Genomic DNA, 25,517 nt, shown 5'->3' on the forward strand with positions numbered 1-25,517 from the left:
GCAAGAAGACCTCCTTACACATCTACTAGATTTCGCCATCTAGGAACGGCCATAGCCTGCGACAGGTTTCGTACAGCTTGCGTCAGGTTCCGTACAGCCTGCGGCAGATCTCCGTACAGTACGGCTTGCAGCAGACTTCTGTACACTGCAGCCTGCACTAAAACCAGCAAGGGGAGACCACGCGATCACCTACGCCAGCTGATCGTCAGCTTCAGCATCTTCTTTCCGGCCAGTTTCTCTTCTTTCGTCACCTCCTCTTGGGACGGTTTTTTCTCTGCTCCACTCTCCTTCCAGCTTCGATTTCCCCAGTCATTTCTCTCAGTTTGCTACTCTTTTCAGATCAGATTTCAGACATGGCTGATTCTGTAAATCCTGAGTTTGCCATGGGAGATCAGGATTTGGACTACCTTGCTGAGGAAGACCAGGGTCTTTACGACGATCTGATTACGAAGAAAGCCTTCAGTGAATTGACCACTGCTCTAGATCGAAAATTTGAGCAGGTTAATGCGAATCAAACGGGGTTGACACAGCAACTCCAAGGGATTCAAGGTACTCTCACACTTCTGACTAGCACTGTGCAGGCACTCACGCATGTGGATGCCATGGCTTCAGTGTTAGGTCCGAACATAACTCCAGACCCTTTTCTCGGAGATCAGAAGTCTCGAACCAAGGAGGTTGTTGACACTTGGTTGCACAAGTGGCAGGTACACTTCCAGTTTCACCCGTACCTGGATGAAAAGAAAATACAGCTTGCAGCCGGCTTCATGTCAGGAAAGGCTTTGTTATGGTGGAAGGAACTCCAACCTAAGCCGGTAATATGGATAGATTTCGAAGGGGTCTTCAGGAAGGAGTTCCTGAAGAAGGAGGACGACTATGATATTGTAGGCAAGCTTAAAGCCCTCGATATGTCTAAGTTCAACTTGACGTTTGAAGTTTATCTTCAAAGGTTTCGAGATCTGTAGACCAGGGCCACAAAGATGGATCCGGTGACCTTGTTAGGTTTCTTTGTGGATGGTTTGCTAGATTTGTATAAGTTGCAGATCAAGAATAACAAATGTACCACGTTGTAAGAGGCCATGAATTACGCGCGTATTTATGATGATACCATGGCCAGTGCAAAGGCAACTACAGTTTCCGACACGAGTGGGAAGAACAAACAGAAGTTCTTTCAATCTACGACTGGTACCGGGGAGACGAAGTCTATAGACAACGCCTTCAAGAAACACTTGACTCAGGCGAAGAATGGTCGAGCCCGTTTCCTTCGTATCTTGAAGCTTAAGAAGGAAGGACGTTGCTTCTACTGCGAGGAGCAGGGCCACATCAAGAATGAGTATCCAAAGCGCAAGAATCAAAAGCAAGCGCTGAAACCGAAGCTCCAGGCGGGTCCAGATACCAAAGCCAAGGGAGTGAACCAAGTTTCGATGACATGTATTTCTGTAAATGTCATTACCTACCCACTTTCTTGTAATTGCACTTTCAATACTTCGTTATTTGGTTTCCATGATCTTTTCCGAGTATATGGAGAAGTTAGGGACCAAAGAGTTCACATTCTCTTTGACTCGGGCAGCACTCACAACTTTGTTAATTACAAATTTGTGCAGAAGATGGAGTTGTTCACGATACCTAGCGATGACACCTATGAGGTGCAGCTTCTAGCTGGGAAGCAATTTTGGGATCGCAAGATTGAAGCGCTTCCTATCCGGATTCAAGCATACACAGGGGCTCTTACGTGCTATGTTATGCACTTGGAGCATGTGGACTTGTTAATCGGAATAGAGTGGTTTAAAACCCACAATATTTGGATTGGATGGACGGAGCATACCCTTTCTTCTTTGGATAAGGACACCCAATTTCGTATTCAGTGTGATAATATTCCCTCTTCTCAGGGACCTATTATATCTGCGATTGTATCTGCGATGCAGCTTCGGAATATATTAAAGACTTCTCATTATGATGTCTATCAGTGTGTTTTGATCCCGCTTTCTTCATTTGTTGTCTCTGTAAATAACAAGAATGATTTAAGTGTGTTTGAACATCGTGAATTGAGAATGTTGTTAGATAGTTTCAAGGATGTATTCCTTGCTTAACTGTCGGAAGGTTTGCCTCTAGAACGGGCAGTAGATCATCGCATAGATTTAGTACCTGGCGCTCAACCTATTAGTGTACCACGATATAGGATGAGCTAGCTACCCAGCTACAGGATTACCTGAATATGGGCTATATTCGCCCAAGTAAATCACCTTGGGGTGCACCTGTCCTCTTAAGGAAGAAGAAAGATTCTACCTAGAGAATGTGTATAGATTATAAATGATTGAATAAATTGACAATTAAGAATCGATACTCTCTACCTCGTTTTGATGATCCGATAGACCGTTTGGTCAGAGCAAAGTATTTCACTAAGATTGATTTGCGTACGGGTTATCACCAAATCCGTATCTATGCTAAACCCATAGATAGAACCGCATTTTGAACTAGGTATGGTCACTACGAGTTTCTGGTATTACCTTTTGGTTTGACCAATGCTCCAGCCACCTTCCAGTAAATGATGAACGATTTGTTCCGAGATTTTCTGAGCAAATTCGTTGTAGAGTTCTTAGATGACATCTTGATATATAGCCAAACGCTTGAGGATCACATAGGACACTTCCGGATTGTTTTCGTTATTCTAAGACAGTATAAGCTCTATGCCAAGATGAGTAAATGTGACTTCTTTATGAAGGAGATCATTTACTTAGGAGACAAGATTTCTTCTGAAGTATTAGCATTGATCTGGATTGTATCTAGAAGGTTTTAGAATGGCCTATCCCTTAGACTGTGAAACAACTTCGTTCTTTCCTAGGATTTACGGTATTTCTACGGAAGTCTGTGCGTGATTATTCACATATCACGGCACCCCTGACAAACATATTGAAGGGTCGTGGACGACGGGCTACCCAGCCGATCTCTTGGAATGATGCAACGAACAAGGCTTTTGAAACCTTGAAGTTTTCTATCAAGGAAGCACCCGTTCTTGCATTACCCGATCCTACCCAGCCTTATGTTTTAGAGGCCGATGCGAGTGATTTTGTGATTGGGGCAGCTTTATTCCAAGAGGGTAGACCTGTAGCTTTCGAGAGTAAGAAGCTAGACGAAACCCAATATCGTTGGCCCACACTAGAAAAGGAACTTTATGCTGTAGTGTATGCCCTTAAGGTTTGGAGACACTACTTGTATGGTTCGAAGTTTCTTGTATTGACTGATCATCAGTCAATTAAGTATGTGTGTGATGGATCTGAATTGAGGGGACGGAAAGCTAGATGGGCATAATTAATGCAAGATTTTGATTTTGAAATACGTTATCGAAAGGGTTCGTTGAATAGTGTGGCGGATGTCAAATTTGTAAATGCTATGTCATTTACGAAAATATCTCAGACCTATTTTAATCCTTGAGAGGGCTATACGCAACTGATAGTCATTTCAGTTCTTATTGGCAGAGAGTCCAAGATGGGAGCTCCATGGTTGATCAGGACTCAGGGATTGTGCCACCTACGGTACAGGCGGCGGGAGCTCAGTGGATGATTAGGAACGGCTTGCTGTTCCGGAATGGAAAGATTTGTGTGCCAGATGTTCTGGAACTTAGATCCAAGATTCTCTGGGAGTGTCATGATGCTCCTAGTGTTGCACATCCGGATATACATCGGACTCTATCTCTTGTGAAGCATACCTTTTATTGGTCTAAGATGCGTGCATTTATTGAGAACTATGTAGTAGGTTGCCGGGTTTGTCAGGTTACTAAGGCAAAACGGCTTAGAAGCGCGGGTCTATTACAGCCATTACAGATTCCAGGTAATAAATAGGAAAGTATTTCCATGGATTTTATTACTGGTTTGCCTCGATCGCGCAAGGGTCATGACTCCATTTGGGTCATAGTTGACCGTTTGACAAAAATGGCTAGGTTCTTACCTACTAGAACAACTATTTCAGCTGTTCAGTTGGCTCACGAGTTTGTGGACCACTTGTTTAAGCTGTATGGTTTACTCTCTGACATAGTCAGTGACAGGGACTCAAAGTTTACAAGTAACTTTTGGACACTTATTTTTGAGAAGTTAGAAACTACTCTAAGTATGAGTTTCTCAGATCATGCACAATCCGATGGCAGTACAGAGAAGGTCAACCAATTGGTTGAAGACATGCTTCGGGCATATGTATCTAAGAGACAATCTTCATGGGAAGATTATCTACCTATGATAGAATTTGCTTACAACAGTGCAAAATATTTGAGTACTGGTTAGAGTCCTTTTATGCTTATGTATGCGTTTCAACCTAAGTCACCAGTTATGGTTGGATTAAAAGGGATTCAAAATGACGCTGCAAAGAACTTCTTGCAAGACATGCATGAAATGTTGCAATTTGCTAAGGAGTCTATTAGAAGTGCCCAAGATCAGGACAGATTTTATGCTAATAGACATCATTCACCTAGAGAGTTCTCTCAAGGAACGATGGTATATTTGCGAATTCCCAAGGAATCCAAGAGCCTAAGTATTGGTTTGGTTTCGAAATTATCTCCCAGATACTGTGGTCCGTTCAAGGTCATTAAAAGAATTGGACCAGTTGCATATCGACTAGAATTGCCTCCTGATGTTAAAGTCCATCCAGTCTTTCATGTCAATAGACTGAAAGAAGTATTGGGTGCGGATAATCAACTTGTTTCTCCTCAAGAGATAATAGAAGTTACAGATTTGACTTTTATTCCACACGAAGCTGAGTGTATTCTTGAATTTCGTGAAAGACAGATTAGAAATAGAACCATCACGGAATACAAGATCAAGTGGAAGAATTGTGTTGAGGAGGATGCAACATGGGAGAAATTACAAATTCTCCAAAGGACATTTCCGGGTTTCTTAGCGAACTCAGGAGTGAGTTCTTAGAGGAGGGGAAGTATGTCATGTGCACGGATTGGTATCTGACGTGTACTGGGTACACAAGACTAGCTCAAGTAGCCTGGGGAGACTTAGAGCTAGGCAGGCTTGATTCTCGGGTTGAGTGGCAAGGGTACGAACCAGTTATAGGTCTTCGCTATTTTTGGCGCTTGTGGCTCGAGTCTATAAAAGGGGCCCAGGGGTTCAGTTCTCGGAGATCCGATGGGAGCAAGTTTCGTTCCCATGTGGTAGGTCTGATCCTGGATTGAGTCGCGGACGCGCGTCTGCATCTTAGCATAGCCCAAGGCCCAGTAGTAGATCCTAGGCTTCACAGCGCCACCTGGTGGTATGGGACACCAGGCGGGTTTGGCTCTGGTTGGGAGTTCGTGCCAGTAGCTCAGCTCGAGGCTCGGAGGGGACATCTCCTGATTCGGGATCACATCCTGTAGATGTCATGGTTGGGTGGTGAGCAGCCTGCTCAGTTTCTCACGTTGTGTGTGTGTTCTTGTGTTTGCTTGCAGATCAGAGGTTTCAGGAGTGCTGGGACGTGTCACCGGGTAACAAAAATGTCGGGGTTGATGCAGTTTCCAGGAAACCATAGCTTGAAGCAGTCTCCAAGAAAGCCAATGTTTCAGCAGTGAGCATTGCTAACAACAATGTGTTAGATGTGATGAAAGATCAATATGTTAATGATGCTGATTTTTCAACTATTTATGATCAGCTTTCTGATTGTCAAAGGCATGATCACTATATGTTGAAAGAGGGTTTCGTTTTGATGCATGGACGACTCTGTGTCATTGATCAGATGCGACAAAAAGTTATGATGGAAAGTCATGCTCCTCCATATGCAGGACATAGGGGAATTACAACAACAATTACAGTAGTGGAGCAATACTTTTATTGGCCATCTTTGAGGAAAGATCTGGAAGAATATGTGAGAACATGCATGGTTTGTCTAAAAGTAAAGTTTGACAGGCAGAAGGCACCCGTGTTGTTACACCCTTTGCCAATTCCGGATAGACCATGGCAAAGCATAGGTATGGATTTTGTGTTTGATCTTCCACGTACTCCTATTGGACATGATGGATTGTGGACAATAATTTGCAAGTTTAGCAAACAAGCCCACTTTGTGCCAGTAAGAAAGAAAATTACAGCAGATCAAATGGCCAAATTGTTTTTGCAGCATGTCTTCAAGTATCATGGGATGTTTGAATCCATAATCAGTGAGAGAGATCCGAGGATGAACAGCTTCTTTTGGAGAGGGCTGTTTGAAAATATGGGTACTATGCTGAATTTTTCGTCATCTTTTCACCCTCAGTTTGATGGACAATCGGAGCAGGAAAACTCTACCATCTTGGATATGTTTAAATGCTATGTCTTAGACCTGTCCTCTTTGACAAAAATCAAGTACGTTGAAATATGACGCTTTATTACATTGGAAATACAAGAAGCTGAAACTACAGGGATGGACTCCCCTTTTAACTTTACATCAAGTACAAGATTTTTGCCTCTATGAGTTAAAGAAATCTTCTTGTTTCTCATCTGCACATCAGCCCTCACCCTATACATCCAAGGCATCCCAAGCAAAGCATCACACTCTGGCAAAGGCATAATGTAGAAGTCCTCTGCATCCTGATATCCCTGGATATGCATCCTCAACTTGCCAATGATAGGAGTGACGGGTGTGTTGAGTTCAGGGTTAGCCATATCACACATGGCGGATGGTCCCATTTCCTCAGGCGTGATGCCAAGTCTTCTTGCCATATCAAGAGTTATGAAATTCGCCTTTGTCCCAGAATCAAAGAAAAACAAACAATTCTGATTTCTGAATTTTCCCCATGCTTTGCACATCTCAGTCTTTTTCGTTTCTTCTTCATCATGTGCATGTGGCAAACTCCCAATCACGTCTGGAAGAAGTCTTGCGGAAGGTTTAGGCCTTTTGCCCTTCCGATCAGCCTGTTTATCACCATTCTTATCATCATCTGACCTGTCTCTTTTCTTGAATGGGCAATTATAAGAGCGGTGTCCCTCTCCTTTGCATATAAAACATTTGTTTTGCTCCATGAGTGACTTTTTCTCTTCATCAGATAACTTGATACGGGGCTGTTTATTAGGCTGTCCACGCCTTTGACCAGCTTTGAATTGGGATTTTCCTCCCTTTTGAAACGGTCGTTTGCCATAATTTTTATTTTCAGATTTGATGTCCTTATCCTGGTGTTTGGTAGCCAGTTTGTGGTCTTCTTCTTGCTGTCCATAAAGCACAAATTCTTCTCTTGCATCCATGCATATGCTGTCCTTGCGTTCTCAATTAATTGAGTCATAGATTCCACCTTGGTTTTGATGTAATAATCACGTAGCTCACTAGGCAATCCACAACAGTACCTCTCTATTTGCTCTTTCAAAGAAACATGCCTGTAAGAGCTCAACGGCAGCAAAACATCCCAAAACCTCTTGGTGTAATCATCAAGATTCTTGCAAAGTTTGTATGACAAGTCATGCCAGTGTGAAAGTACTTCAACTTCAAAAGTTGGAGTAAGCCAAGTAGAAGAGAACACTTGCTTAGATTCCAACCAAGTAGCAGGTGCATCTCCATGAAGCATAAGGTTGGTATACCACTTAAGTGCATTGCCTTTAAAAAATGTGGCGACCTTCCTCATCTTGGATGCTTTTGTAAACAAACCCCCAAGAAATGCAGCATCAAATTGTTGAAGGAATGTGAGGGCTTTGTACCTGTCTTGTACTCCATTATACGTATCGAACTTGACATTAGAACCACCATCCTTAAATTCTTTATATACACTTGATATTGGCTGTCCCAAAGATGGCTGTATATTTGCAGCATTCCCTTCACTAGGGAGAGCCATGCTTGGCTGAACATTAGGCGTGGGAGCATATGCTGTGGCTTGCATGCCTGGTTGCATTCCCACATTGTCATACATGGCTTGCTTTCTATGCCCAATTGGCGGTGGAATCAACATAGCATCAAAGATAGAATCTGTACCAAAATATTCAGGTTGCTCCCTCAAATATGGCTGAGGTGGTTGAGCCACATTTATGGACTGCACATTATTATTTTGAGGAGTAGAAGTACCCAAACCAAGGCCTTGTGCTGGCTGCTCATACTGTTGCACTGCCTGTACTTTTTGTACCTCTTTCTCAAGTGCTCTTTTGGGTGATCCCTCTCTCTTGGAAGTCACTTTTTGAGTCATTTTTGATGGCTGTCCCTCATGGGAAATTGATGCATGAGTGTGCGGTCCGCCATGAGAAGCTGATGCATGTGTGTACTTACTCTTTCTGTGCTTGTGCTTTGTTGATTTCTTCTTCTTCTTGGCATTTGTTTGCACAATGTGAGCCAAATTTTGAGCCAGCTGAGTCAAAGCAGTCACTGCACTTGCAAGCTGTGCATTCAACATAGTAGCATCATCTGACTCACTGCTAGAACTAGTATCATCGTTGAGCTCAGTTGTAGCTTCATGTGTGGCTTGCTCAAAAGGCATTTGTTGTGCTTCCTGTAGTTGTACACTTGCCGGATCATTAAGGCTATCTTGCCTTCTCCTTTGAGGAGTTGTGGAGCTCTCTTGCTCATGGGTACTCACCATGTTTATGGTTGTAATATTCGGCTGTCAAAAAGTGCAGCAAAGATATCCTTCCACCAAACTACCGAGGCCCACCTCTTGAGAAAGAGTGTGTGGTATCCTGGCAATGGAACCAATGAAACCGGCCTCTAATCACTCAGAGGGCAGTGGAACTAAACCTTAAATCACTTCAGCACTTATTTACAGCTCACAAAGCATATATCACAACCATTAACCATTGCATGATCACCATTTGGCATTTACCGATTTGTTCACAAACAAAATCAGTGAAAAAGGGATGGAGGCTAGAATGCCTTTGCTCAACAAACATAGAATGCCTCTGCTCAACAAACATAGACAAGTGCACCCGATTGGCCCCAAACACTGTGGCGTCCCTTTTGGTATTTCTTTATATTTCACAGTGAAATGATTGCATCTGGGAGACCTTCCCTGCAACTCTGAGCACGCAGTCCCAATTCACTAAGCCTTCGCAAGGCTTTCAAGCATAGAACACCATCACATAAGTGCACTTAACCCATAGACTCAACCCAAAGGCATTCTCTTTTTCGAGTGTAATTCCATTGGCTGTCCAGATGCAATCACATTGCACCCCAGCTGATTTCCAAATGGCATTCACAAAGCTTTTCAAAGCTCCAAAATAAAATCAGCAAAGTACCCAACCAAAGAATGACTCATGTAGCACTGCTTGGACACCTGTGAGCCAAGAAAGAGGCGGCACACGAGGCCAACCAATAGCTTATGGCAAAAGGAAATTGCAGCATCAAAATCATAACTTACCAAGCCCTGAAAACTCGAATTAAGTCCTCAATCGCCAAGAGGACATAGTAGCCAATGCCCAATTGCATTCTCAGTCAAAGAGGAGTGCAAAGGCATGAAGAAAGCATTTATGAGAGCCGACCAGCAAGAATTCCACTGAAAAATGCGAAAAGAAGCACTTTTGTCGCGAAGAAATGGGAGTTCTTGGGCTCCAAAGAAGTGTTCTTCAGAGAGGAATGCATTGAGAAGGTTTTGGAGAAGTTGCAGTAGCAAAATCATAACTTACCAAGCCCTAAAAACTCGAACCAAGTCCTCAATCGCCAAGAGGACATAGTAGCCAATGCCCAATTGCATTCTCAGTCAAAGAGGAGTGCAAAGGCGTGAAGAAAGAGCATTTACAAGAGCCGACCAGCAAGAATTCCACTGAAAAATGCGAAAAGCAGCACTTTTGTCGTGAAGAAATGGGAGTTCTTGGGCTCGAAAGAAGCGTGCTTCAGAGAGAAATGCATTGAGAAGATTTTGGAGAAGTTTCATTGTCGGAAAGTTCTCCAAAACTGAGAAAAACCAGTCAACCAGCGCGTGGGACCACTCGAAATTCAATAGAAAGCTGTAGCTTTGCAAGAGGAGAGACCCAGCAGGTGGTAGAAGCAAAAAGGTTCAAAAAAAGCCACTTTTGCAAATTCGACCAGCAAAAGAAGTGCTCAGCTTTGCCCGTTCTATCAAACGCACGGAGGGAAAAGCATATCACTACGAAGGGGAGGTAGAGGGAAAGCCATCGGGACAAACGGAAGTCGAGGAATCCAAACTGGTAAGGAGTTATGAAGAAAAACGGAATTCAGTTGAAGAAGGCTGAAAAACCAGTCCAAAATCTCAACAAATGGAGAAGATGAGAGAGAAAACCACACATGTGAAGTTTAGAAGGCCCAAGAAGGTCCAGGAATGGCAAAGGAGGATGTAGAAGGCACTAGAGCCATCTGGAACTCTAGGGAGCCACTGAAGGTACATGGCCCTCTAGGGGGGCCCATTAAAAATGCCACATCATCATTTTCGAACAACCACTCTTTTAATTCCTTGGAATGCCTTTGGGTCTAGGGATTAATTACTTTTATGTGTTGGGCACCATGTCGCGTTGAATTACACATTATTAAGCCCATGCTTGGACTTTTAAAACCAAGGTTGTCACGGTCTTGTAGTACATTAAAGTACTTGGAGTTTCACGCCCCCGTGACAAATTGTAAATCTTTTTTTTGGAGAATTGTAACCTTTTTTCTTCCATCTTTACAGTAGATCCAAGTTTTTTAAGATTTGACATAGACATTATGAATATCTTTACTGGTTTCTTTCTTTTTCTTTTTTAGGTTGATTTGGATGAGGGATAGTCTTGTTTTTGTGTAGTCTTGTGTTTGTGGTATAGTGAGAGCTATGAAAGCTACCTTTGGCGTCATGATAGTCAGTATAACCACATGAAAGTTATACCAACTACAGCCACGTCACCCTAGGTGTTGGTGGTTAGATGTGCTCTTTATGTAAGCTCAAGAAACGCAAATTCTTACATTGCTTTGCATGCTTCACATCTCTTTGATGGGATGCAAGTTTGCCTTTTATGTGAGGAAACATGAGGGTCATATAAACTAAATTGTGAATTCAGTGACACATACTCTAAAAATCACAATCTGAGTAAGGGAAAGGTTGTACTAGATGAATAATCATGATCGTATGATCTTGATGAATAATCATGATCGTATGATCTTGATGACTTGAGGTGCTCTTGTATTAAGTTCAAGAAGGGCTAAGGTCTCTTAGTAACATGATTGTGTGGATGAGCATTTGTTTTTACTTTGGTAGTGGCTGGTCCTTGCTACGCATGATAAAATTTATGGTTTTCGATCTTGAGAGCGACGTCACTATCACGAGATTTAAAATGCACTATTTGTGGTGTTTTTAGAGGATGCGTTAGGGCATTCATCTAGATATATAAGGTTCACTTTTTCAGCTTCCATTCCTCATGGGAAGCCTCACTTTTTAAAGGATTGTGAAATTTCAGATTGGACTTAATCAAGTCATCACAACTGATCCTAGGTGGTGTTGACTTGATGTGCTCCTATATCAAGTCAAGGAGGGCTAATACTTACATCTTTATGCGATGCAAGTTTCGCACCTTTCTAACAGCCATTACATGTTAATGGGATGCAATTGTTTGATGTTCCCATGAGAAGTATCTACCACATCCAGATTGATTTGGTTTATTGATGTTTGTTATGGAGGTTTTGTATGATCCTGTAGAGTGGACATTCAATAGCCACTCAAATCATTATCTATTTCATAGTTACGTGAATGCAAGTGCTCTCCCACTTATGTGGTTTCTTTATGTAATAGTTTTCACAATTTTATAATACGAAAGTTTTAATTGTGCCTATACTTCATGATGACCTCGATAGTTTTAGTAAGATAGGAAGGCAAACCCTTGGGATCATTCCAAGCCAAGTCTTACCACTATGTCGCTAGCTGTCACGAGGGCATGATTTTTGGCGCATGCATGTTGGCCTGCACGTGGGCAGGACCCTGGGAAAACATGGAGCGAGGGCATGGGCTAGCCATTGTTTGGGGGTGAATTTGTGCAAGAACCTTAGGATCCAAAAGTTGGCCATTAGTTCGGCTTTAAAAAGGTTCGACTAGAGGGGGCATGGGGCAAATAAAGGGCGGGAGTGCCACGTGGCATTCCCCATGCCTTGATGCATTTGGCAAGGTTGCCTTGGGAATCATCTGGAAAAAATTCATGTAAGGTAAGAGGTGCCGACGGGAGACAAGAGGACTCACACATGAGATAATTCAGGTGAGCCATCCGTGGTACGGCCATTGTACGGTCTCGTTATGACTATGGGCTGGAATGTACGGCTGCTGCAATATGGACTGTACGGAGAGTCCGTACGTAGCACTGTACGGGCTGGAGCTGTACGGAAGGATTTGACTGCTGCAGTATGGACTGCATGGGCTCCAAAGCTGTGTGCACTGTGCAGCATGTACAGATTGCAGGCTACTACATTATGGGCTGAGTGCGTGCACAGGCTGTGTGCTGACTGCTCTTGTACAAACAGATACACCTGTGTACAGTCAGCTGCGAATGGAGAGTTAGGCCTGTCTTCTAGTTGCTTTGTACGGGCTTGTGGAGGTTGCCTTGGGATGTGTGCAGACATGAGAGCCAAGGTTGTACAAGCAGCATGGATAGAAAGCTCTCTGGTTGTATACTTGTGCCTAAGCTTGTGTATGAGCTGAATCTATTGCTTTAGAATTGGCTGGTCAAGATTGCAATTATCCATTGTCTTTAATGCATCAGTGTCTCGGGGGGAGTAACTGTGTGATCCAGAAAGACTTGCTAGTAACAGTTCTGAGGCGTATGTAAGTACTCAGGACAGTCTTTGGATGTCTTCTTCCATGATGATGCAGAGCAGAGGATTGTAAAGGTTGTGCTTTGGGTTGGGAGGCCTTCTGGGTTGTGAAGTACCTGTAGAGCAAGTCATTTCAGCTTGTGTGTAATTTGGAATTGAGTTGCTCGAGTTGACTTAATTGAAGATGTGAATGGCTAAGAGGGCACTCAAGGCAGCTAAGGGGGACTGTGTGACCCAATATTGGTTGCTAGCAACTGTCCTAAGCTGAATGCTAATATTTTGGAACTGAAACGGATGCATATGTGCCATGTTTGGTTGGGGCCATTCTCAGCAAAGAACACGCATTGTTTATGGATGCCTAACAGTCTGTGTAATGCCTTTTGTCGCCAGAGGGATTGCACTTGTATGATTGTTTTATTGTTGGTTGTGTTGTGAAGCCATTTCTCTTATGGGAATCAAGTGATGTCTTAGAATGTATGTTGTCAATAGGGTGAGAGAGTATTGGTAATGACAGTCCTCGACAGTGAGGAAGCTTATGTATGCTTTCTTTTTCTGCTTTGAGCAGGCAGATAGTTTTTTTTGGGCATGAGTGATAGCTTTGGGGAACTGTGTGCCCAAGTGTGGTTACTAGTATCAGTTCCAGGGTGTGTGCAAGCTTCTTGAAATGTGGATGTAAGTTATGTGGATGTCCAATGGGTTGTGGAATGCCCTAGATGTAAGAAAGATTGTAAAGCTTGGGATTCTAGGCCTCTCACTTCAAGAAATATCGAAAGGGGCGTGAAGGTTTGGGGCCAATCTGTGTCTTTGCCTTGGTGCAAGGGCACTCTAGCTCCCAGTCTGTTGGTAATACTTTTGCTGAATTGTTAATGTAACTGTGACTGGTTACTTGCTAGTTTTATTGCCCATTAATTTATTGAAGGCCCGGTTTCACCAGCCATTCAGTCAGTACTCATGTACTCTAGTACTCCCATTGGCTCATTAAACTCTGCACACTAAGGTACATTTGAACATTTCTTCTCAACATAGGTTAACCATTAGAATCAATACATAAGTGTAGTTGGTTATAAACTATGCTAATGGCCAACCAAAATCGCATTTGTCCCAAAATACCTAGATTCCAATGCATCCCAATGCATCTTTTTTAGTTTAGAAAGTTTAGTTCACATGCTTGAAGTAGTGTTGCATGGTTGATGATGTGTATTTTTCTTAACACTAGTTTTGTAGCTCAATGGGTGTCTTTTAGAGAGTTCCAAGTATCTTTTTGGTGGTTTGATCCTCTAACCAATTTAAGTACCCTTCAAGACACATGTTGACTTGTTCAAGAACACTTCTATAGCCTCCATTTTCTTTGTAACATTTGCAAGATTGTTGTTTGGACTTGGATGATCTTTTGGTTGAACAAATTTCAGCATATAGTTCTCTATTGAAAAGCCTACTTCTAGTGGTATTAGTTCTTTTGAGCACAGATTTAGTGTAGAAAATAAAATTGGGTGGAACTTTTAACACTAAGGTATTTAAAATTAAATAGGCTAGAGACTACTCAAAGCTATATACATACATACCAAAGTTCAAACTTCAAACTTTTATTAGCATTGCCTTGCAAGGCAGAACTCTCTTGACACTTTTTTTAATATGCTATACATTGTTTTTTAATAAAATTTGGATCATAAAAAGGCGAAAGTTTGGTCAAACATGAACTTTTATGGTTATTACCAAACTAGAGTTAATTAATTAAGCTACTAGTAATTAAGCTATTGGTAGGATATGTAATTGTAGTCTACATTTATGCGTATTTTTCTTTTAATGTGTGTTGTGAGGATTAAAGAAATTGATAAATTTTAAGACCTCGCTTCAAAATTAGGTAGACTTGTGGAGTATAATTTGCTTCACAGGTTCCACACTTTGCATCGCACTTTGTTTTGTTTAATCTTAAAATTCTTTTTGAAATCTCAAGAAATTTAACTTTGATAAGTGCAAGTCAAAACGCCCCAAAGATGAAAAAAAATAGAAATTCCTATTAATTAGTTGTGGGGAAAATAAAAGGGGTGAAAAGGAAGAGCCATTATTAAATTGAGGGATGAATTGGAGAGGAGTTTCAATTAAAGAATAACGGAAGTGGTTGCATTAAAGTATGTCCCCAAGATGTTAAAAATTAGAAATTCTTATTAATTACTTGTGGGGAAAAGTAATGTGGGGAAAAGTATTGGGGTGAAAAGGAAGATGGCTAAGGCCATGATTAAACTAAGGGATAAAGGGGGGGAGATAAGGTGAAACTAAGGGATTAAGGGGGGAGGTAAGGTGTTCCAATGAAAAAATAATGAAAGTGAGGGCATTAAATGACCCACAAGAGGTGAGATTGGTGAAGGGGGAAGGGACCACTTATGAAACCTTGAAGAGTAAAGGACATGGATTATAATAATATATTTATCTGTAGGGATGTTATTCTATTGTATAACTTAGTGGTAGAGCACTTAACTTAGTGGTAGAGCTTAAGTGCGTGATATGAAAGACTATGGGTTCTAATTCCCTCTTGAATCTCAAATATAACGTGCTCCCCTCTTAGACATGAGCTTGAAAAATTAACTTGGGTAAAAAAATATGTTAAACCATGGACAAACACATTAACGTGCTCCCCTCTTAGACTCCTTGGGCCAAAACAAATAGGAATAAAGTTGAGCGTGGATGTTACCATAACATTTGGTTTTCATATCTAAAATGACTAGAGGTGTATTAATTGTAAATAATTATCTCTGGAATGACTAGAGATGGTATATTAATTGTCAATAATTATCACATTAGAAGTCTTTTCATGTTTCTTAAATGAAGCTCCACAAGGTTGTCTTGAATATTTGATTACATACTTTGAAGTCTAAATAGTAGAGGCTAGTATGTGAGAGTAATGGGAATACCTTAGGAGTAATCCCTTTTTTATTTTTTCTTAAACTTATAAACAAGGGGGTAAATGTGTCTTGGGGGAAAAGGGGTTTGGTATCCTCATGGCTAAGCATCTCCATAACCATTCCCCCTCACACTTGCAAATCTTATTGATTGGGAAAGCTCCTTTTTACCCTCCATTGTTCACATATCCACACTCATAGTCTTCATTGAACCTTTTGAGGGAGGCTAGCAGTCCTAAGTGTCCTTATCATTCTTCGAGTAATTTGATAATAGTCCTTCATTACATGTCGTCTTGGTTATAAGATGATGCTTATATAAGAACATGGCTATTTCTTCTTCAATTATAGTGTCTACTTGTATTTCTCTATTGTCACTTTAGTGACTGCAGCACTCCCAAAAGAGAACACATCCACTCGTAGATCGTCTATCAGAAATACTACTAGCCCAATCAAAATGATGTAGCTCCATGGCAAAACTCCATCGACAAGAGTCGTGGAGTAGGCAAGCCTTGCTTGTTGATGTCGGGCCACACGAGAGATGGAGAGGATGGCACTTGAAAGTGCCATGGTAAGTCCATTGATCATGAGGCACCAAATAGAGGTGAGACAAAGAATGGGGAGGGAAGAGAAGGAAGTTGTGAGAGATGAAGGGATGAGGTAGAGAGGAAGGGGAGATGCAGTGAGGCAACAACAGTGAGAGGGAGGCATGTGAGAGAAGGGGAAGGCAGACGAGAGGGGAGGGTGAGGAAGGTAGGCAAGGAGGTTTAAGGCGGAGAGGGAGCAATCCTCCATTGGAGGGCTCTAGAGATAGTGAATCACTCTACATGTGGAGGCCATACAAACCCACCATATCAGCGATAGTAGCTGCTCACAACCAATGTCGCATGGGTGCTTCCATGCATGGCATTTTTAGCATCCTCAAATTCTAGGGAATAGATGTGCTCTTTGAATGAAAGCATGTGCTTTATGCGCACAAGCTACAATCCAGGTGGTATGTGTGCACTCGCCCTTTCAACATTTGTAGGGGGGTGCAAGCACCATGGCAAGAGACACTCCGGACATGGAACTCTATGCATCATCCCAAGTTTTTGGCTTGTTGTAGGTGCAAGCCTTAGTGGAATGTTTGCAAGACAAACATAAAATTGAATTTACTTTTTTTTTGGGTGAATTTTTTTGGTGGCTTATTCGCCAATGCCTCTGTGCCATGTGGCAACATGTCTATCCCGTGGACCTTGCCATGGACAAAATGTGGAAGTAGAACATGTGGCTGTTTTGCACCTGTGCCTACATGTGGCGGCGTAGAAAAGGCTCGCATGTATCTGCATAGACGCCTACCCCACTCCATGCATGGATACCTTCTCCTATGGGGGGCTTTCTAAAGCATCAACAAGTATTCGTTGTCTCTCTTTGGCTTCTTATTTTTGGCATCATCGCCATATCTAACAACTACCCAATGCGGCAATTTATGTGCATACAAGCTTTGGCTATTCATAGGTATGCCTTGGTTAGTCGTTTTGTAGACCCATTGGATTGTCGCTTTTGTCATTCCCATAAAACCTCCAAGTTTTAATGCCCTCCAAGTCATGAAGAAAACCTATGCCAAAATGCCCAACCTACAATTTATGGACAACTTGTACTAGTCAAACACATTGTTTGATGTTGCACGAGGGATAAAATGGTATTTTTCATGCATTTCTCTAGATTCTTTCCTACCATTTCACCATTTCAAAAAGATATTCTTGCACATAACTTAGAGATAGTCCATTGTCATTTATATCAAAGATTCCACAAAGCCATGCCTTCTCTTTCAAAGTACCAACCAAATTTTTTATTTGTGGGCTCTGATTGAAACGGGATTCATTCTTCTTTCTACAATATGGAACAAACCATCTCTATGACAATTTGGATTTTGAGTGTGTTTCGAAAAATGACATTATCATGCTTGCTTCGGGAATCGGGTAGTGGGACGCACAGATTAATGGATCGATAAAGACTATGTTTGACACAAACTCTCCTTCTGTGCTCCCTCGAATGCAATTTATTGTACTACACCTACTTTCTCATAGTTCGATTCACCAAAAGCTCCAGTCATATGTTCTTGTTTCCCCACTCACGTGAATAAATTTCCAGCCAATGCATGCTATGTCTCTATTTGTGCTTGGCTTTCTTCTCATCATAGTTCAAAACAGAGGCCTGAGTGTATTTACCCAATACAAGCCGTCATGCGTCATAGTTCAAAACAAAAGTATGAACGTATTTTGCACTTGTATTGTTAGTTCAAAACACAAGCACAATATTATTTTTTGCTTGTATTATAAAAGTCTCTATCTATGCTGTATAGTTGCCCATTCATAATTTTAGATCTGCCCTTTTAGATGGTGGGGGTTTCTTTATTGAACATCTCTGTTCTTTTTGGATTGGCACTACTATTTCATGCTTGATATAGACCTTGAGATGTGTCTTGTGCAATTATGAATAGGTTGCAAGGTGACCATCCAACATTGATTGCTCTGCCTTATAATATTAATGCAATTCATTTAAATGGATATCCCTATAATAGAGGTTGACTTGTGCTATAGTAGATTGATATGAATTTGTTCTTTGATTTATAATGCACCTCATATGTGATATGCAAGAATAGAAGCATGTTGGATAGCAGGTGCAAAATTTTACAAAATTGTGAAGTACTAATGTACTAGTGTCATTGAAGGAATCTATTGATGCTCTCAAGCTCATAGGTAGTTGTATGTTCTTGTGCTTATGTGTTAGCATTACCCCTAAAAGGGGTAGGCTATAGCAATGTTTTAGTTGCCCTTTGAAATCAAGGATCTTGGACATTTGGCATCCATGTGACTTGTTTTGTTGGACACGTGGTAGCCATGTGACTTGTTACCACTCGATTTGGTGCCACGGGAGTGTTTGGGGTAGCCATGCACCTCGCCTTTGTCGGGCTTTTGGTCGCAGGTCGTGGTGGAGTTTCCCCCTCTACTGGCTATCTACTAAAGAGCATGATATGGTTAAAGAAATGCTGTAGAAACGGCAAGCGATATGTCTGAGACAATATGATGTGAGAGAGATGATGGGACACGAGCTCTTGCTTCTTTAAGAATTCCTTGAATGCTCATGCAAGAGCCGACAATGACATCACCAGGGTACAACTAAGCAGTGGGGGTGGTAGAGTGGGCAGTAATGGGGATGGAGAATCTACACTGGAGAGCTATAAGAAAAAAGAAGGAAGATTGTGGAAGAATATGTGGATTGAAAGAAAGAGAGACTGAGAGAACGAGCCAGAGAACCGATAACACTGATGTAGAGGATAACAAAAGAGAGAGATCACCTGATTGATGAAAAAAGCTAGCTTGATTGGCGAGGGAGGAAGGTTTGTGGAAGATGCGAGAGAGAGAGAAAGAGAGAGAGAGAGAGAGAGAGAGAGAGAGAGAGAGAGAGAGAGAGAGAAGATCAGGATGCTGAATAGATTGCCGGCCATGGCGATCAGATCTTTCAATCACCATCGTTGCCTCCACAACCATCATATAAAGCTCATATCGTTCAATTACCTCCCTCGGCTTCCCTCCATTTTCTACTTCGACAGCTCCTGATCGACCTGCTCGGTATACCCTCTAATGCTTCCTTAGTGTGTAGTATGAACAACGCCTTGGAAGTTAAGGGCTGTTTTGTCATTTTGCATGTTGCTCCCTACATGGGATCTAGTGATGAGGACCTTAGGTTCGCTTTGATTAATGCTAGATCTATAGATTTGATATGTATTAAGTAATAGATACACGATTGCCTTTTGCACTGGTACGTATTATATATCATTTTATCTTCATAGTGTGATAGGAATCAAAACTTGGAGCTCAGTTTTTGGTGCAAATTTAGAACGCATAGTTGGTCCAACATAGAAACTTGGGCATAGTACTTTGATTGTGTGTGTAGTCTCGATGGTGACTCACGTGTTGTGGGGATCTTGAAGGAATGCCGATGGAGCCTCCACTCCAAGCTACTCCTTGTGAGAGCAATGCAAAGCACGAGCATGTGTCACTCAAGCGGCTCCCCGATTGTTGCGATGTGTTTCCACAAGAGAAAGAGGGAAAGGGGAGAAGGGAGGAAGAAGGAGAAGGAGAAGGGAAGACGAGACTGAAGGGGGATGGAGTGGCAAACACAAAGGCACTACAAGGGAAAGAAGAGAACACCCAAAGACACTCTTGGAAGAGAAGAGGGAGCTTGTATTCCAAACTTGTGGATACAACAATGAAGACCAAAGTCAACACTTTGGCCTATTATACAAGTCACCTTTTGAAGGGAGGGCCACTTGTGTTATCTATATAAGAGCACCAAATAGCGCTTGTGTTAGCCTCATGCCTCCAAGTCCTAAGCCATTTGAGGCTCAAAACCTGTATACGAGGCTCAAAACCTAGAGTGGCGAGGCCGCGATCTTGAACTATTTGCTGCTCAAACCCCATGAGGCTTGTAACAACCTGGGTTATTTGCAGCTCAAACCTGTGAGGCCTGCACTATACTCCTTCCATGGCTGAAACCGTTGAAGTAAATCATGAAGCCTAATCACCTCTAATCACTCATTACCCTGCATTCTGTGGCTGTACCCTGTGGATGTTAACATGCCTCCCATCCTGTTGGCTGAGCCGCCCTTAGATCAGTCGTGTTGGGGGAGGTGGGTGGAGAGGACCGTCTGGAGCACTGCGTAGCAGTCCAATTGGCAGAGAGTGAGCTGAGTTAGGTACGAGCGAAACTTACAAAAATGGGTGGCATGCATATCCTCGGTTTAGAGGCAGAGGTCTTGAAACTGAGTGGGGTTCACCTCATAAATTTTTAGTGTACCAAGTGCATTTAAAAAAAGGGATATTTTAATTTAACTTTTTGGAAAATTTTAACAGATTTACAATAACAATAGGGGTTTTTGAATCCAACTTTAGAAAAAGATCACTTAGTTCATAAGTAAAGAGGGCTGCTTTTATTGGGGGTAAATTTTAGTTGAGGGGTTTTTTAAATACCCCTTGAATGCACGTGACACATAGGGTTTCTAAGTAGTGCACCCCTGAGAATTAAATACGGTTATGACTTCTTGGCGCTCCTTCTCGGTAACCCTCGGGGTATGCTACGTGGATTGTATGAAAATTGCTAACCAAGGACTCAAGGGAGTCTTGGAGAGCTTGTAACACTCAGTTATAGAGTATTATTATGCCAAGGGGATGGTAGGTGATGGAGCGGTAAGCCACGAGGTGCCCTTGGTTTTGTATTGTAGAGGCTTGACTGTAGGTCTGCATACGATTGATGTCAGCTTGAAGACTATCGAGAGTGTAGACCCACGGGTTGAGTTCCTTGGGCTTGGGTAATTGCATCACATCATCATCTTGAGGATAATTTGTGGACTCCATGATGACCCGACACCATGCCTAGATGTTAAGCAAAATTGGATGGGCAGCAAGAGTTTGGAGGTCATAGGGGCGGAGAGAGAGACTAGATGGCTGAAGGTCTAATAAGAAATAAAACATGGCAAGAATGGGGCGACAATGATCGGGATTACGACAAAGGATGGTTTGAAGGGCATTAGGAGGGAGTGGAGCAATGAGGTCGAGGTGGAAAATGAGATTCTGTGCACGGAGGGTGTCGAAGTGCATTTGGAGGGTTTGGGGGATAGTGTGTGGGGCGAGTGTGTATGTGGCTAATTGTGCGGAGGCCTCCCGGCACATTTGAAATTCCTCCTGCTTTTGCTGTCTTCCCAACTCGGAGTCCTCTGGGTGGCCGAGGGTATGCAGCCGCTCGTTCTCGTCCTACATTGACATAGTTAACGCTTGTTCCTATGCCAAGACATTTTGGAGGGTCTGAATTCAACGGTCATAGCCCTCCTGAGTCCTTGCTTGTTCTGCTTCTGCTTGCTCTCCTTGTTCTTTTGGAGTTCGAAGGCGGGACTTTGCTTTGTCGACCTAGTCCATGAGTGTTTGGACCAGGGATTTGCTTGCGGCAATGAGCTCATCCTTGAGCTTGGTAACTGAGAGCTCAAGCTTCTCTGCCTTGTTGAGGTACTCCCCTGCTCAATCGAGGGCCATTTGCCCTGTGGCTTGGGCGACGACCATTAAGGTGTGACTATCACGTGTGGAGAGCTGTGCCTGGAGGAGAGTCGAGGAGAGCTGAGAGGCTTGTTCCTACGATCTTTGTAGAATCATTCATGCCAATTGTGGGAGCTAGGCCATCGCCTCGAATAATTGCTGCTCCATTTGGTCGACACGGGAGAGCTACTCGGCCGTCATGTGGTTGTACCCACTCGATGCCCGATAATGGGGCACATTGCAGTACTGGAGGGCTTCTGTGAGGCTTGCCCATGGAGAGGAGGAGGAGCCCGTGATGAAGGAGGTGGTCTCCTATGGGCGGGCCGCAGCTGAGGCTAAGACCTGGGGCGTAGCGGGGGTTGCTGAAACAACTTGAGCCCCCATCTTGTCTCTCGGGAGATTGTCTATCGGGATGGGCTCTTGCTGTACACCCTTGCTCTTGGCTTGGGATCCAAGTGCTTGAGGCAGTATTGTTGGCATAAGAATGCTTACACCTGGTGATCCTCATATTGGGCGAGCAACTGACTTTGGTCAACAAGTTGAGTGGGGCGGCTGACTGGAGTGGCATCGGTCTTTGTTTGTGCTCACTTTGAGGCGACCTCAGCCTCCTCTTGATCTATTGGTACCAGTCTCGTGGCGGTCTTGTTGGCCAACCCATAGCCGATGGGTGGTTGCGCTGCTGCAGCATATGATAGAGAATGGGCATGTACAACATTGGGTTGCCGATGACCTCACCATGTGTCTTGAGGTCTTCCCGCATTTGATTACAAAAGTAATCCACCCAATTAGTGACTTGGGGGTCTACCAGTCTCAACAAGATGTTGGGCACGATCGACTGGTGGTGATTCATGTGCTTGACTTGGGTTAGCCAACCACTGTAGGGCCCGTGCTGGCTTCTCTATTTCTGGCTTGATGATTTATGAGAAATGGATGTGACCTTTTCTTTTCTTGCGATCGTACCGAAAGATTGTGCTGAGGGCCTCGGTCATCTTCTTCTTTATAGAATATTTGTCACTGATTATCGATAGGATGAAGGTGGCTCGTACCACATCCATGTTGAGGTGGTAGAAGTGGGGAGTGCCCATTGTATCGCGAAGGACGTTGACATTCGTATTAGAGTTATAAGCCTGGAGAAATTCTCCTAGGAGCCTCATATCTAGGTGACAGGGAAGGTGGTCCGCCAATGGATTCTAGACCTGTCACTACGAGTGCATCTTGTATGGTCGGCTCCTTAAGTGCTTGGTATGCCACTGTGTTGTGATAATGAAAGGTGTAGTCATGACCCTCGTATGCATAGCGAGAGTGGATGGCACATTCGTCGAGTTGTTAAAGCCATGCCTCTCTAAGCGACGAGTGCATTTGTGATCGCACAATTTTGTATTCCCCTTGTGTGGGGGCCGGGGTGTGCTTCCTTGACATCCTTGAGGGGGGCGTGCCTATTTTTGTAGGCTCCTCTTAGGTAGCCTGTTGCGTAGAGATATCTTCCTCTACTTGCAAATTTTCAGTTGAGAAGTCAGAGGACATTCAGATTGTGGCCGAGGCCGTGCTCTCTGACTGGGAGGGAGCGGTGTCTTGTGGAATAGGGAGGTGGAGGCCAAGCTCCGTCTCGAACTCAAAAAACTCGTTTTCAGTTGCTGAATTGCTGTCTGGAAGAGGGCAGGGGCTTGGGAGATTTCTGATAGAATTTTGACAGAGTTTGACTACTGTAATTGCTATGGCAAGATGACCCAGGGGGATAGGATGCATTTTTATAGATTTTACTATCCCTACGGTTGGGGGGATAGCATAAAGCAATGGTCGACGAGATATCAAGATGGCAATGATTGGCGGGATAGCAGAATGGCAATGGCCGACGTGATAACCACTAGGGCGACGAGCCGTGGGGAAGGGTTGAGGGCCACTACTGGCGGGATAACAGAATAGTGATGGTCAACGGGATAGTAGAATAAAAGCAGTTGGCGGGATAGTGAAATGGCAGCGACTGGCGGGATAGTAAAATGGCAATAGTCGATGGGATAGTAAAATGGCAATGGCTACTGGGATAGTAAAATGGCAACAACGAGCAGGATAGCTGACTGATAAAAGTAAAGAAAGGGAAAAAGGGGGAGAATGGAAAGGGTAGCACAGAGAGAGCGAGAGAGAGAGAGAGAGAGAGAGAGAGAGAGAGAGAGAGGGAGGAGGGGGGAGGGTTATGAAGGGGTGGCTATGAATTTGAGGTGTACGGGTGAGGTGTGTGGCGCACTTTGACGTTAGCGTGCAAGAATACAAAAAATGCAAAATGGACGTACCAACCATAATCACCTAGTGCTGACCATGCAAGCATGTGGGTGTATGTGCAAAGAGGTGACCCGTAAGCTGCAGGTGCATCGTGGTGATATGCCTATCATACAGACTCACCTAGACCTGGACTCGATGATCATGTGGAATGCGGTAATTATGAATGTCGCGCCACTGCATAGCATGTTCACAGCCATGTAGAGCACATGTCTAACTTGTGTCTCATTCGGGTTGCCAAAGGTGCATTGGTGCGTTCACGATCTTTTGCAGGAAGATCCTTTATCGCGGAATAAGCGGGTTCTTGTGTGATTGCCCTTGGTGCATAATTTTTTTCTCCTAAGTCTAGTAGTGGTGTTGGTGATGGTATGTGCGGAACATCCTTTGGTGGCTCACCCTCGGACTTGGAGGAAGGTTCTTGTGTAACTCCCCCCATTATAGGGGTCGATTTTTGTGTTGCTTCCCTGCTATCTTGGGCAATTCTTGTCTCAAGTTGTATAGTTCATGGTACTAGGGCACATTCGAGACTCTGGGGTTTAGTTGTTACGACTAGTTTGACAGTAGGTTCTTGTGGTACTGCATCCATGGCGACACAAGCTCTTGTGTTACTGCCCTCAAAACCCCTATGGTTTGGGATTTGAACTTCGGTTCCCAGATGACCTGCTTGCCTTTGTAACTATCTTGGTTTTCCAAGAGCTTGGTGGCGACAGGGATGTAGCGGTTGGAGGGGTGGATTAGGGCCTGGGAGTCGAGGCGATGGATGGCATCGTGTCCTCCTCCTGTGGGTGGGGTTTCCCATGTCGGAATCATTCCAAGAGTGATCAGGGAGCCTTACTCTGCTTGGATTCTCTCAGGTTGCCGGTTGTTATTAAAGTAGTGTTGAGTGTAGAGAATAGCCTCTTGTACCTATTGTTCATGACATTCTTGAGTGGGCAACAATAGTGGTGGAGTAATTTGCAATCGTACCTGGCTGCCACCATGGTTGGTTCTCTGTTCCTTCTGATTCCCTATTTCTATGCGGGTTGAATTAAGTGATGAACAATCATGTGAAACAATCACACTCCATGTTTTGCATGCATAGGTCTTAAAGTTAAGAGACGTTTTGCAAGTTGATGACTTCTTTAGGATAGAAGGACCAACCATTGAAAAGAGTTACAAGAGGAGAGGGTGGCACTTCTTTTGTATCAACTAGGATCGTTAAGTGTTGTATCAAACGATCCTGAGTAATGGTATAAAGAATATTCCCTATATATCTTGAGTAAAGTGTCTCAACTAGGCTACGGGAAAAAGGTACAGAAGGGTAGTTAAAAGGAGCCCTGCTAACAACGTATTTTATTGTTCAATAGGTCATTGGAGTGCTAATCTTTATCAGCTTAAAAAGCTCGCTAGTCGAGTTCCAATGCAGTGGTTGTGGAGAACCCCGAGTCATTAGAGACCCAAGCCATCCATTTTGTTATAGTTGCGACAGTGCACAAACCATCTTGTGCATGCCATCTTTGAAAGGCTGTGTTGTGAACCTTGATGGCTTGCAAGGAGCTATACAGGTCCATTGGTAACCATGTAGATGATGTACTTAAACTCGAGTCTCCTTTCATAGAGTTCCATAGCTATAGTGTTGTCGCACCCGAAACATGTTGTTTGA

The 25,517-nt window shown here is 43.2% G+C and overlaps 1 pseudogene; it reads left to right on the forward strand.

Moving 5' to 3' along the window:
• The first annotated feature begins 353 nt into the window (after positions 1-353).
• LOC147892140 (uncharacterized) lies at positions 354-12,383 on the forward strand (annotated as a pseudogene).
• Positions 12,384-25,517: the final 13,134 nt, after the last annotated feature.

The sequence above is a fragment of the Dipteris shenzhenensis genome, chromosome 17 (assembly GCF_047967505.1).
Source record: "Dipteris shenzhenensis isolate YYH24624 ecotype China chromosome 17, Dip_SZ_1.0, whole genome shotgun sequence".
Lineage (NCBI taxonomy): Eukaryota > Viridiplantae > Streptophyta > Polypodiopsida > Gleicheniales > Dipteridaceae > Dipteris > Dipteris shenzhenensis.